Here is a 14,655-nt window from a genome sequence, read left to right as displayed (position 1 = left end):
ATTAGCATCTCGTGTAACACCTCCTGTTTTTGTCTGTTGTTTAATTTGTCTTGCAATAAAAAGAAAAAAAGCCTTTACTAATAATTAATGTGCTTTGAGCAACTCTGTCACTGCACTTACATGGAAGCATCTGAAGAAATGCAAAACTGCCTTTTGAAGTGCCTGATTTCCCAGCACGACAAGACAATGGCTGAGCCTGTTCCATGAGTGCAATTCTCCTCCTGCTTTTATTGCCTTGAGACAGTCTGGGTGCTGGAGGCCACAGCAGCCAGGAAAAGGGCTGGGATGGGGCAGCCCGGGGCAGTTCTGTGCTGCTGGCTCTCCCTGGCAGCCACAGACAGGACAGGACAGGACAGGACAGCCCATCCCATGGTGATGACAGGACTCTGTAGCCCACCTGAGCTGCTGCAACAGCCCAAATTCACAGCCATGGATCTGCAGCCTCAGCCTGTACCAGCACCTGGATTTCCCTCCTGTCCCTCCACAGTCCCAGAGAGAGGTGGAGCAGGGCAACGTAACAGAGCCCAGAAAATCCTGTGTCCCAGAGGTCATGGCAGTGTGTCCCTACCCACAAAGAGATCCCTACGAGCCACAGCTCCAGAGGATGTGTGTGCTATTTTCAGTTTTTCCCATTCTCCTGCCAAACCAAAGATGTTCCACGTCCCTCCAGCTGTGCTGAACATCTGCCATCTCTACCATGCTTCACCTTCCCTGCAGTTCTTGTTTGGTTTGGGGTTTATCCCAACTCCCTCCATTCCCTAAATCCTCTACAGAGTCAATTTGCTTCACTTCTGCACTGAGCCTTTGATGCATTTGGACACGCTTTATTGGAGCCTTGAAAATCAGAACAAGATTGTGTGTGGCACGAGCTGGGGAGCAGGAGAGATCCTGCACGTGGCTGCTGCATGTGTCAGCACGGAGAGGAGAGGTTGTGGAAAACAACAGGGGCGAGTCAGAGCCCCAGTGCAGACGAGGCTCAACCTCAGCACCCTAAACGCCTCACTTCACACGATTTCCCCCAGTGTAAGCAGGCAAGTTGCTCATTTGCTGGGGTTGACTTCTTGATAGAAGTGCCCAAGGGGGCCAGGCTGGATGGGCCTTGGAGAAACCTGGGCTAGTGGAAGGTGTCCCTGCCCAAGGAGGGGAATTGGAACAAGGTGATTTTTAAGGTCTTTTCTAACCCAAACCATTCTGGGATTCTGTGTTTGCCAGGACTAAGAAAAGTACAGTCACACAACAGCAGTGCCCTCTCAGTGGACGGAGATGGTGTTTTTGGAAAGAGCCTCTCAGCTTTCATGCCACTGTGGGAAGGAAATGCCATGGATGTCTCACTGAATTCCCAAGACTCATGAGCTCTGGGCTAGCGGGAAAGCTGCCATATGTTCCCATCTCCTCACCTAATCATCAAGGTACCATTTATGTAAACTGAACCAAGCAAGGAAACAGCCTGATGAACACATCAGGAGAAGCAGTGTTCTGTGGCAGAGGGAAGCCAGGAGAGACAGGCAATACCCTCCAGGCAGAACAACAGCAGGGCCACGTCTCCAGGTGTGCCTCTGCAGCCCCCACCTGCACCACGCCGGGCAGCACAGCACCCACCTGATGGGGGAGCAGAAGCAGGGGACTCGAGCTCATGCGTGGCACTAAAATCCAGCTGGTGACTTTTTGACCTACTGCCTGTTCGAAGTGGGAACAAAAGGCAAGCAACGGAAATTACAGGCCCGCAGAAGCAGAGAGCAAAGGACAGATCTGAGCGTGCAGTGGAGACAAGCCCTCCATGCCCCAGAGTGCCTCAGGGAACACGAGGGAAGGCCACTGCCGAGTTCACAGGGAGCCATGCTGCAATTCTGCGAGTAGCATCATTCCTTCCCTACAAATGCAAGTATCCCATTAAGCACATGAATTTTTCTAATTATTCACACTACATCATGTAGCAGGGTTTAATTGCAAACATGTGCTGATTTGAGTAAAAATACATTTTAAAAAAAGAGATTGATATATTGTGACTGTTTTAATACAGTTTGTAGGAACTCAAGGGAGAGCTATCAGATTTTGTGCCGCAGGGTATCGACTCTGTGTCCTGCACACTTCAAGGACGGGGCTCTGTCACTCACTGCTGCATGGCCAGGTGGCACAGCTCAACCCTTAGCAGTGGGGACAGCCCAGAAACCTCCTGAAATAAGCATTAAAACAGACCTGTGCAGGCTTTGCAGAGACTACACTCGAGACAGAGGGGCTGCTGGAGTCAGAGGCAGAGGAGAGGGACTAACTTTCATGAGGATGGTTAGCAAAAGTGGGACCTTGACCCGGGTCCCACCTTCCTGCAGGAACGGGTTCCCCTTGACTGAGCCCAGACCTCCCCAGCCTGGAGAGGATGCCTGGTCCAGCGCAGCCAGGTCTGGAACCCAGCCTGGTCTGGAACCCTGGCACCTGCTCCCGCTTGCCTCCACATCCCGGTGCTCTCCCCTCCACCCTTCCTCCCGTGCCAGCAGCGGGGCGTGTTTTGGCAGCTCTCGGTGCCCCCAGCCGTGAGCAGGGCAGCTGCAGCCCCTGGCCCCGGGCTCCCCGGGGCCCTGCCGGGCGTCGCGGCCGAGCCCGGGGCGCAGCGCGGCGCCTGGCGGGCTCACCCGCCAGAGCCGGGGTTACCATGTGATGCTCACGGTTGCCATGGAAACGGTGGTTTCTCACAAAAAGACACATAAATAGTCTCGGCACTCGCTGAGCGTGGGCGCAGCCCCAGCCAGGCTGGGGCACCCCGGCAGCCGGGTCACTGCTGCCCGGCCAGGCCCCGCACACACCGGGGCCCCCGCACAGCCCGGCAGTCTCTGCCAGGAACACACGTGCAGTTTTGGATAAGCAGGACCTACTTTTTCCAGTGGCTCCCTAATAACATACAAAATGGCAGGAAGCGAGGCAAGCCGAATCCCATGCCGGCAGCCCGTTGCCTCTGGTACTTTGCATAATCAGGGCTTGTCAGTCCCCATCAGCTTCAGCTCAGAAACCCAAGAGGAAAAGCCATGTAAGGTGGCAACAGACTTAGAAGAAGCTTCCAGAGAACAAATCTGTCCATCGCTGATGGGGGATTATTTTAATTCTGGATCCCTGATAAAAGCCTGCATGCTTGCCTGGCTGGCTAAGCTAAAGCACCTCTTCCCAAAACCACAATCGGGCTCAGCAGCACTAACCCCAGATCACTTTACTGCTGACAGCACTAAATGCTCCCTGCCCAGCAGATGTTAACCAAGTTAGAGACAGCAGAAGCAGAGATGCCCCAGGTTATCTCTGAGTTTTCAGCCGCGGTGGAGCAGGTGGGCTGAGCTCCTCTCCACCCCCTAGGATGGCTCCTCTCCCACCCTGGGTTGCCAGCAGAGATGACTCACCCACTGCCACCTGGCAGGATTTACAGGAGCTCGGGTGCCACCAAGGCAGCTGAGCAACTCCGGCCAGGAACCCTCCCTGCCTGCGATGACTGATGGACTCTGCTCCCTTCAGCCACAGCTCCCTGCTACAGCAGAGCTTCTTGTCATCAAAGAAATGATTTAGAAACAAGATACCAGGAATGCAAATGTTTCCAGAGTCCCCCAGCTAGCACAGAGCAGCTAAACCACTGGCCTCATTAAACTGCACATCCAAATTCCACATCCTCTAAAGGGTATCGGCAGATTTCATTAAACTCCTTCTTATTATCATGTAATCTGTCAATTAGCTTTGTGAGCACCAGCAAACAAGGAGCTTTATCTTAAGTAAAATATAAAACATTTACATCCTTCCTACAGCACTTTATCTTTGCCCATCTTCGATTTAGAAAAAGAAAAAACAAACCCCTCCTTTTGTTTGCATTTGCTTTCTTCTAAGAAGCAGGAGCATCTCCCACTCTCAGCCACACTAAGCAGAAGCATGCTGGACTTTTAAGTTTTATGTCAGACCCGTCTTCCTTGGGCCTGGGAGCATCTCAGCAAGCCACACAGATAACTCATGTTTCATTTTCGCCTCTGGAAAAAACGCCATTCTGTCCCTTACCAAGAGATGAGCAATGAGAAATGGTTGATCAATGCCCACTGCAGTGCTCCAGCCAAAGGGTCTCCAGAAATGCAAATTGTTCTATTTTTGTGAGAAATTAAACTGCCACTGCAGAAGGGCTGGAGCTGGGCACGCACCAGGGTAGGCACTGGCTGCTCCTTTCAAAGACCAGCTCTGACTCATAGGTTTGGAAAGGTCTCCCTTTCCTGCATAGTCTGGGGACTCCAATTCCTACAGTATTTATTAGGCATCCCCTGTGGTACTCAGAAGCAACAGAAAGGCATTAAAACAAGTTAATGTGTTTCATATACCATCAGTTTTCCAAGTGGAATTTGTAGGTTATCCTGCACCCGTGGCTGTCAGCCTCACGGTCTGGCTAGGAGGGAAAAGGGCTCAAAAATGCTCCCTGTATGTTCTGCAGAGCCAAAAACATCCCAGCTGCTTTGTAATGTCCTGTCTAACCCACTGTCAGAGCAGAACACTATGAACTGGCTCCTCACATCCCTGTGTCTTCACTGCCCTGTTCCCAGGTGTGGGGATCTGCTGGGACCCCCCAGCCTCTGAGAGCAGGCAAGGGGAGCAGCCTGGCACCTCCTCAAAAGGCACAACGAGCTGAAAGTGCAGTAAGGACTCTGATAATTAACAGAGAAAATAACGGGTCCCCACACTCTGCGTGACTCCTGCCCCCGCCAGACTACCGTGAACTACAGCTGCGTGCTTGAAAATTAGACGGATTAATTATTGCTACAATTAGTAGTATTGTGAATCATCTCTGGTGGCAGGAAATAATATTGTCATAAACTTGTCTAATTGCTCAGTATTTCCAAATGAGCAGTTGAATCTGCAGTTATCATCTTGACGCTTTCACGAGTGACACTGTAGGATGGAAAACACAGAATTGATTAATTAGTCTTCATTTTAAGTCAAACTAAACTCTGGCTTCCCTCCGCCACGTGCTGTCACTGGAGCCAAGACTGAAGCTCGGAGGTGGCAAGCACAGACGTGGAAGGCACCCCCGTGTCCTGAGATCCAGGGTTAGAGCTGAGAGCAGGGGAGCTGCCAGCCTGAGCACCCTGCTCACCCACCGAGGCCACAACAGCTTCTGCCTCGAATACAATCAGCTCACATGTGCTTATTGCACATCAAATAACAGAGGGGCTTGCACAGCATTCTGCACAACAGCAGGTTTAACCGACTAATTTATGGTTTTGAATGCTGTGGGTGTTCAATTCCATCCGTTCCCGGGAGTTTCTGACGAGCCACTCTAGGTGCTGCAGATCCAGCACTCCAAGCTTTTCCCGTTTTCTCGGTGAATTTTGAAACCAGAGCATGTCTCACCTTCACAGCTCACTGCTGGGTGTCATGTCTCTGGCTGCATCCTACAAGACGGCTTTAAATACCAACATCTCACTTCACCACCAGGTCCACCCACTGTTTTTAAGTGGCTGGATCAAATTTAGGAGCAGTTTTGAGTTCACAGTGCAGTTCCCCACGTCTCCTCGTGGTTCATGTCACCTTCTGAGAGCTGTGGGTGCAGCTCCACCACACCCAGCTCACGGGCAGTGGGGACCTTGCTCATGTGCCCTTTGTGACACACACAAATAACATGTATGTGACATATAAGCAAGTAGATCAAAGCAGCAGCCAAGTGACACCTCTAGGGCCTCAAGTGCTGAGGATGATAAACTGGAAAGGTTTATTTATACTCTCCCACCTTCAGGATTTGTTTCACCAACAAAGATGCATTGGCAAAAAGCAGGTCTAAGCTTAACTATACCTTCTACACCGTTTCCCCTTAAACAAGGCAAAGTAAATATATTTCTGCTTCAGAATTAAAAGCAGCAATATTCCTCTCCCCTATTGCTTTCTAAATGAAGCTCCTGAAAACCCTTTTTGAAGCTTCCCAAATTCATTTCCAGACCTGCTCCCCGCTGTGCTCAGGAGAAATGGATTAAACAAGCCTTTTGAAGAGCAGCTGCCCGTAAGCTGCTCTGGGGACAGCTCAGCTCAGCTTTTTCCGTGTCTCCTGGAAGCAGGACAGACACCAAAACTCCCAGGACCAAACCTGCATGTGTAGGCAAAATGCTGCCATTGGGTGAGCGCTGCACCCGAGGCCCAAGTCCCAGGCAGCCAGAGCTGGCAAAGTCACCCGGGCCCCTGACAGCACAATAAAGGCCTCAAACCTGTCAGGCATTGCACAACAGGCAAGTTTTGATATTGCAAATATTCATCTCCAGCCATTTCTAGTTAATGAAACAGAGCAAACTGTCGAGAAAAATGGGAACATTACAGTAAAAACAACAACAAATTAAACTCTAATGCAATTAGATAGTAATTAGGGATCTATCCTCTGGGAGCATTTTGGAACTCTGGGTCTTTCTCAAAATCTGATCCCTCTGCAACTTTATTCCTTTCTAGTTAATAAGGAAGAAGTGAGTGGCACGGCTCCCCCTGGCTCCCTGCAAAAAGCCATCTTCTGCTCTGCAGGAGCAGGAGGTGCTGGCAGGTAAAGCATTCACACCTCCGGGCCGAGGAAAATGCAGGTGTCAGCAGAACAGGGTGCAAAGGGAGAACAGAAACCACTGCCTGTGCCTGCTGCAAGGTGACCAGAAACACAGAGACCCAAATGCTCTGGTGTACGAGCCAGGCTGAGCAGGCACAAGCTGACAGCAGAGCATAGCCACCCCAGAAAACCCTTTGTTTTCCTGCACACAGCTCTGATACAAGCCACAGCCTGGAAAAATACGTATTTAATACCTCTCGACTTTTTAAATGCACTCATAAATGTACTCCTCTATATACCTTAACTAAACCTCTCAAGCTTGCTGCAGGACAGAGCAGGGCAGCCTTTGGGCATCAGTCCCTGCGGTGCCCTGGGCAGGGCACAGGGAGCCCTCAGCACCCAGAGGTGCCCCAAAGCTGCACACTGCCTGGACTGCCTCCCTGACACCCCGAGGGTGGGAGACGTGGAGTGTGGTACCAACAAGGCACCCAGGAAATCACGGGAGAACTGAAACGAAGAGGCAAGGATGCACTGTCCCCTTCAGCCATATCTCCACCCAGGCTCATCCACACGGTGCCCGAGGGTTACAGCAAAGCCTGGTGCTGTTAAACCTTCCTCTGGGGGATGCAGACACAGTGAACACTCTCTTCAGAGGGTGAGGTGGTAGGGCATGAAGAAAAGCTTTCCCTCCATTCCCTGAGGCTGCTGCTATTCCTGGGGGTAGCCCTGTCTGCATTTCACAGCTCCAGTACTTCTCAGCAAGGGGTGTTTTCATGCTTTGAAAGGAATAATAAAGCTAGGTTCTGCCCTATGTCCTGCTACCTGCCCAGCAGGTGACAGGGAGATAACCCCCTCCGTGTTCAGCAGAGGAAGGTATCTGTGCAAGGAAGGGAGGTGGGAGCCTTGACCTTCAACTGTTTCTGTACCTAAATCTGCCCTTGGGACACCCAGAGCCCCATTCTGGCCTAGAAATTGGCCCAATTCTGATCTCTCAAACCAGTTCTTTCCTTGGGAGCTTAACCCAGATAAAGTGAGATCTCCAGATCCGAAAGTGCCCGGGGCAGCAGCGCAAGGACCAGCCCGGACCAGCCCCAGGACCCACAGCCATTTCCAAGATGGTTTGAAGAGCCTGCCTAATTGTGAAAGAACACCTTGCAATGGAAAAGGGTATGATTAGAGACACAGGTATCAAAAATATGCCAACTTCTGGTCAAAAGTTGCTTCTTGCAAAGGAATAATTCTCAGCAAACACCCACTATTGTTGTCTGCCCTTAACCACTGGCATGAGGGCTCTCTGCTGGGGGGCTTGGGGATCTTTCCTCCCTCCCTGCAGGGAGGCATTACAAATCCACCAGCAGACCAGACATCAGCATTCCCAGGTAAATCCCCAGCAAAGGGGGAGAGGTGGCGCAGGAGCCGTAAATCCCCAGAGAGAGGAAGCCAGCTGCTCACTGTGAGCAAGGTGCTCAGTCAGCAAGGACCAACTGGCTGCACCAATTCCTCTGCAAACTGGAAGCAGCAAATAAAACAAATCCAGGCAAATATCAGCAAAACAATTCCTTACACAGACACTTTTCAAGTGGGGGCAGTCAGCAATGCTGCCAATAGCTGGGAAGGCCTCTCAGGGTGCAGCACACCTGGAAAAGTGAAAGGCAGCAGCGCTGCACCTCCTCTGTGCTGTCCAGGGCAGGAAAAGGCAGAAAAGCCCGAGGAAGGAAGGCTGGACGCAGAAGAAAAGTTAAGACTGAGCAACTTAGAGGCAAGGGAAATGACTTCTGAAACACCCCAGCCAGCCAGGCACATGCAGAACCATCGAGCAATGTGTGGACAAGTATCAGTTATCTGGAGAGATTCAGAAGTGACTAAGAATGGTCAGATAAAATCAATTGTGATTGATTGGAAACCACCTCAAATTTTGAAATTGTCCCACCCCAGGATGTGGCCCGACAGCAGGATGCTCCCCAGGAACAGGGATGCAGGAGGTGCTGGTACAGGGACACCTGCATCAGGAGGTTTATAACCTACAGGTTTACACTATTCTGAGAGTATTTAATAAAGGATTCCCAACCTCCTGCTTCTGATAAAATCAGGGGGAAAGACCCATTTGTACTCTAGAAAGCTCCCGTGCTGCCTCTCCTTCCTGTCCCTTTCTACAGTAGATGAGTCACTGTCTAGAACCTTTAGCAAAACACCTCTTATTGTTTATCAGGTCCCTGCTACTCCCTGCCCCACAGCACAGTGCAGTGTCAGGCAATGCTCCAGGTCACTATCCCCTGCCTGTGGAATGATGAGGAACCCAAAGCTGAAGCCCCTCTGCCCAGCATCCCCCTTTCTGGGCTGCTTCTGCCCAAGAGCATCCCCCTGCTCATCTCTCCCCTTCCGGGGCAGGCGGTTGTGTTTTGCAGAGGGACTGCACGTGCTCCCGCAAGAGCAAACAGCACAGCCTCACGCAGAAAATGCAAAGTGATGGTTTTTAACTCAACGCTCTGCAAATCTTGTTCTTCACCAAATACCACACGCTCAGGCCGCTTCAGCATCACGGGAGGTTAAAAGGAGTGTGCGGCTGTACCAAGGACAGTCACCCAAGCACGATTAGCGTCAGGAACTAGGGGGGCACTGCCCAAGTCCGCTGTCACCAACGAACCGCTAGCAATCCTGACGGCTCAGGGGTGGGTCGCCAGAGACCCTTCCCACAGCCCGAACCAGGTGTAATGTCGCTCGCGCTGTGTCAGGGACGGCTCTGGCCGGGCTCTGACCTCCGGACGCCCCCGGTGCAACACGTGGGGCCAGGCAGCCCCACGGCTCCCACGGACCGATCCCCTCCGCCGGCCGAGCGGCCGCTGCAGCGCCCAGCGCCGTCCCCGGGGACGGCGGCCCCGGCGGCCCCGCGGCCTCCCTGCCACCGCGCCTCTGGCCTCCGAGCCCTGCTGGCTTAGGAACTTCTCCAAACTTCCCAAACAACGCAGAGAACAGGCTTGTTTTCCTGCATCTACAGACCTCCACCAGCCCCGGGAGCTCCCGATCGCCGCCGGGCCACGGGGCCGCCTGTGCAGAGCTCATCCCGGCGGAGCACCCCGAGCTGCACCACGCACCGGCCGCGGGGCTGCTTCCCCAGAGTCCCGCACCCACAGGCCTGGCTGCTGCCGCCCGCCGCCTCACAGGTGGATGCAGCATTCCCTAAAAACTCCGCCGGGAAAACACGCCAGGGCTTGCCGCGGGTCTGGACCGCTCGCAGGGCGTGCGCCGGTCACCGCCGACCACCGCCGCGGCTGCGGGGTGGCACGGGGGCAGAGCCGCCCGCTCCCCGACGGGTCGAACCCGCGTCCCGGCTCCACCCGCAACAGCGCTGGCATCGCCCGAACCGCCCCGGCGGTCGGTCCCAGCCGGAACCGGACCGCCTCCCACCGCCCGCACCGACACCGCTATTAACAGGCTCCGGTTCTTCCGCAAACTTTCCTCCAACTCCCATCAACAGATCCCGCAGCCACCCCCGCGCGAGCCGGCGGGTCGGTGTCTGGTACCTTCGGGTCCGGCCGGTGCCCCCGGGGCCGATGGCCAGCGACTCCAGGGCCGGTGCCTCGGGCGCGGCGGGGCCGCTCCAGCCGGGCGCCGGCGCCGCTGCCCCGGGCTCCGGGGCCGCCGCAGCCGCAGCTCCCGCTGCCGCCGCTCCGCCGAGCCCAGGCCGAGTGCGGCGGGGGGCGGCGGGCGGGGCCGGGCCGGGGCCGCGGCTCCTCCCCGGCAGCGCCATTGGCTCCGCCGCGCTCCGCAGGGCCGCCCGCCCGCAGCCCCCGGCCCCGCGGCGGAGCCGTCCGGGCCGGCCGCCACCCGCGGGACGGGTGTGACACGGGCACAGAGCGGCAGGACGCGGGGAAACGTCTTTGGACGGAAAGAAGGGAGATTTGAATCGGAGGTGTGAAGAGATTCCTCCCTGTGGGGATGGGGAGGCCCTGGCACAGGCTGCCCAGAGAACCTGTGGCTGCCCCTGGGTCCCTGGAGGTGCTCAAGGATAGCTTAGCTGGGACTTGGAACAATCTGGTCTAGTGGAAGGTGTCCCTGCCCATGTCAGGGGGCTGGAACTGCATGATCTCTGCTATCCCTTCCAACCCAAGTCATTCTGTGAGTCTGTAGTTTTCCCCACTGTGAAAATAGAAGGATGTGCATGTCTGATTAGCAGGGGCTGTGAAGGGTATCACAGTCGCCAGGGAGAGCATACTTCCAGACTCTTACTTCTGCAGATGACACACTCGTTTTAATACCCTGGATTTATGGAGCGAGCATGCCTGGCACTGCAGGCGCCCACCACACACAGCACGCGGGGACAGTGGGAGGCAAGCTCCTGCTCGGGCAGGAACGGCTTCCTCAGCGCAGCACCTGGAGGAGAGCAAATGCCAAAGAGAACGGGATGGGTTCGTTTCCAGTCAAAGGTTGGTCACGGCCCCAGGGGAGGCAGCAGGCACTGAACGAGTGCCCCAGGCTAGGGTCAGAGCAGAGGAACAAGGCAAGGACCAGAGCAAGGCAATAAACAGGGCAAGGAGAAATTGAGGGGACACAGACCCCTGCAAACTACGTGATGGGAAGACAATCCCTAATACAGCATGAGACACACGTGCCTGGGAGTCTGTGATGCAAAGTCAGGCTCAAACCAAGCTCTCTCCCCACTCTGAAATCCAGTAATGCCTGAATCTGGAAAGGAGATGGATTTCCCTTATCTTTGTGCAGGCAAAGCCACTTCAGGATGCAGACTGACAGTCCTGGAAGCCCAGGCTGTAGGTGAGCACAGCCCGTGCACCATCCCTCTGCCCACGCACACCTGCAGTGGCAATGCCATCTCGCTGCCCTCCTTTCTGCCTGCAGAGAGGAGGGTGAGGACTAGCTGGTATCAGGGAGGCTTTCTGTCCCAGCTCTGCTGAATTGGCCGGTGCCTCATTTGGCAGCAGATGAGGTAAGAAGAGGGGGATGTGATGGAGCAGACAGAGGTTGTACCTGAAGCCCTGTCCTTCCAGGTGTAAGGCTGTGCAAACAGCCAGGACAAAGGCAGTTAATCTGGCTCTGTTCCACCTCCCTCAGTCCCCATAATATCCCTCAGCAGGGATGAGGTTGTTGGGTCTCCACAGGGGAGGGGAGATGGCTCAAGGCAGTTGGAGGTCGCACCCCAGGGGATCTGTGGCATACTTGTCTTGCATGTCAAGATATGGAAAGGCTCCTTTGTGCCTTCACTTCCAAAGCCAGGTGAAACTCAGCTTGCATCATTCCCCTCCTGAACATTTGGCTAATCAGGGAGGTTACCTGCCTCCCCCTTTTCTCATCCAACTGCTCTGCTGTCCAGGGGTCAGCTTTGCCAGGGTCTGACAAAAATGCTGCACCTTCAGCAATCGTGTTTCTGGGAAGCAGATGTGGCACACATCAGAGCCATAGCAGAATGAGCCTGGGGCCTGTGAGAGCTCTGCAGGCACCCACAGCCCAGCCAGGGCTGAGGGGCACTAACGGGCTGTTGTCAGGACCTCCGAGAGCTGAGTCTGTGTAGTTTAATTTGTTTCTAATAAATATACTTTGCAGAGAGTCTCAAGGATTTTGTACGTGCAATGCAGCAGGCTGAGCCATCCCACTGTCCTTTTGCTACCAGGTACCTGGGGCCTCACCTCAGTGGTGAAATGGACTTTAAATCACCCTCTATCACACAAACATTAGAAAGAAAAGACTTCACCAGCAGATTTTCCATTTCCAGCTTAATCTGCTTGACAGCAGTTTTACAAACTATCTGAGCTTCATGATCCTGCTTGGCTCTTTAGCTGTAAAAAAATAAGTGTTAAGGAGCATTTAAGCCATGCAACTAAGCCTCCAAAATTGACACAAACTCTTTAGAGATGCCACCTGGAGTCTCAGATACTTCAGTGCTAAGAAGGGCAGATCAGACAATATTTGCAATGATGCAGCTACCATTCAGGGAAGAGCTGGTTCTTAAATCCTTTCCTCACATCTTTTTGGGGATTGTGTAATTCCCAGGAGCATCCCATGCTCACTAGCAATAAATGGCAACATAGGCACAAGAAATGTTGGAAATAATGTTGAAAACTCAGCTTTTGTTCCTTCCCAGAGCCCTGCAGGGCTCAGGAATATATTTCCTGGCCCTGAGCTGGGCTAACTTTGGAATAACGCAAAACACATCAAAACAAGGAGCTGTAAAGCAGCAGCTGTGATTGATTAATCACAGTAGTGAAGCTGAAGGGTTTGATCATTTTCATAAGCTCTTTAAAATCTTATTCTTCAAAGAAGGAGAGGTTACCACAGACATGGAACAAAGCAGATCATAAACTGGAGCTGATTCCTTCCTGGAAAGGCTCTGGACCTGCTGTGTGCCCAGCTCCTGTGTACATTCACAGCTCAGTGCCTGCACATCACAGCCCACCAAAGGACACTGCAAAACCTGCCCAAGCACATCAGCACCAGGGCTGGGGAGCTGGTCACCTTGTTTGACAGAGGAGGACTGCTGCAAGGAGCTGCATCTTGCACTTTAGAAATCTACTTTCTACCTCATTCCAGTAAAACAACTGACATGTGGTGTGCCACATACTCCAGGGGACATCGTTCCAGGCCTTCCCCTGGAACAATCCGATGTCAGCCTGTGGATTCAGAGTGAATTCTGAGGAGAGGAGAAATGATGCTTCACTGTGTAATGCAGCAACATCTGGTGTTGCTGACGGCATTTTCTATTTCTCTTCCTCCCTTGGCCTATACAGTGCTCTCCAGGTTCCATTTCCTGCACTCTCAGGCATGGGAAAATAAGAGGAGAGGAAACCATAGGCAAGGGCACAGTTACTTGTCCACTGTTTATCAGAGAGACATCCTTGCAGCAAACCCTGCCTGAACTGGCACCTTATTTACAGAGCAGCCACTGGTGCAAGTGGCTGTGGGCAGATAAAAGCTGCCTCCAGTTCTGTGCCACTCCTTTCCCCAATCCAATTCCTGTTTCCATTAAGAGCAGAGCTGGCAGATGGATGCAGAGCACAAAGCAGCACTGGCGCTGGGCACAGCAGCTCCTGGGTTTATCCGGAAGAAGGAGACAGAGGCTTGAGAAAACTTCACATCAGAGTTGCCAAAGCCCGCGGCTGTGAGCACGTGTGAGGCTGCCCAGGTGTGATACAGCGAGGAGCCCACACCCCCGAGCCCAGAGCGCTGCTGTCAGCAGTCCTCACTCGGCCTGGGCAGCCCCCGTGCCTGTGCCCAGCCACCTCGCAGATCCTCTCCTGCGGCACGATGCACTGTGCACTTCTCCTTTCCTGACATGCAGCGGTGAAATCAGAGCAGGCAGCAGCAGGTTCTTTGCAAAACAAAGTTTTCCGAGCATGTTTGAAACCTGTGCCTCTTCACCGAGGTTTGTGGCTCCTGCTGCTTGAAACAGCCTGAAGGAGTGGCTGACCCTGGCTCCATCACATTGCTAAATATGCCCGCGGGATGTCTCTAGATAAGTTACTTTGATTTCTTCAGCTCATCCCCAGCTGCAGTTTTTAATCCTCGGGATAACAAAAGGCTGATCCGCAGCCACCTCCCAGGATCCCAGGCTCTGGCAAAGCATCCTTAGCTCTGTGCTAGAATTGCAGCACCCAGGGAGTTTGAACAAAGAGCCCCAGGCAGTCCCAGCCTGAAACACTGGGAACAATGCCATCGTTCCCAGAGAGGGGAAGATGTTTGGAAATGCAATTTCCGAGGTCACCTTTTATGATCCAGGCATGCCACAGGCACACCACAGAGCCTGAGTGCTCCTTCCGACAGCCAAAGCCAGCGCTGGGACTCCCCGCAATGCCGAAACAGCGGGTGCCACATTTCCAACAGGTCCTCTCCCCCCTCCCCGTGTCCCACCGAGGGGAGCAGCTGCCCTCCAGGCCTCTCTCAGAGGGATTTCAGTCTTGTTCCCGAGGAGAGCAAGGCTTGGTCCACTAATCTCAGAGGCTAAAATAATTTTATGCTTTCTTTGAGAAATCGTTCCAGCAAAGCCTGGAAGATGCAGCGAGCCCAGACAGAAACATATTTCCCTTGTGGTTAAGCTGCTGCCTGACTGCCAGCACAGACAGGCTATTTGTGCCTCACTAGGCAGAACCCAGTGAAGTGTTTAACTTGACAACGGGAGCGTTTCT

General features: G+C 53.6%; 1 protein-coding gene across 1 annotated transcript in view; it reads right to left on the bottom strand.

The window, feature by feature from the left end:
* ZMAT4 (zinc finger matrin-type 4) overlaps positions 1 to 10,165 on the bottom strand; it is a 46,613-nt gene extending 36,448 nt beyond the window's left edge. The window contains exon 1 of the mRNA XM_054000878.1: positions 10,045 to 10,165. The gene's annotated coding sequence lies outside the window, so the exon portion shown is untranslated. The remainder of the gene's footprint in view (positions 1 to 10,044) is intronic.
* Positions 10,166 to 14,655: the final 4,490 nt, after the last annotated feature.

Source organism: Vidua macroura, chromosome 28, assembly GCF_024509145.1.
Source record: "Vidua macroura isolate BioBank_ID:100142 chromosome 28, ASM2450914v1, whole genome shotgun sequence".
Classification (NCBI taxonomy): Eukaryota; Metazoa; Chordata; class Aves; order Passeriformes; family Viduidae; genus Vidua; species Vidua macroura.
Note: the sequence above shows the minus strand (reverse complement) of the source record. Positions and strands in the feature narration are given on the sequence as shown.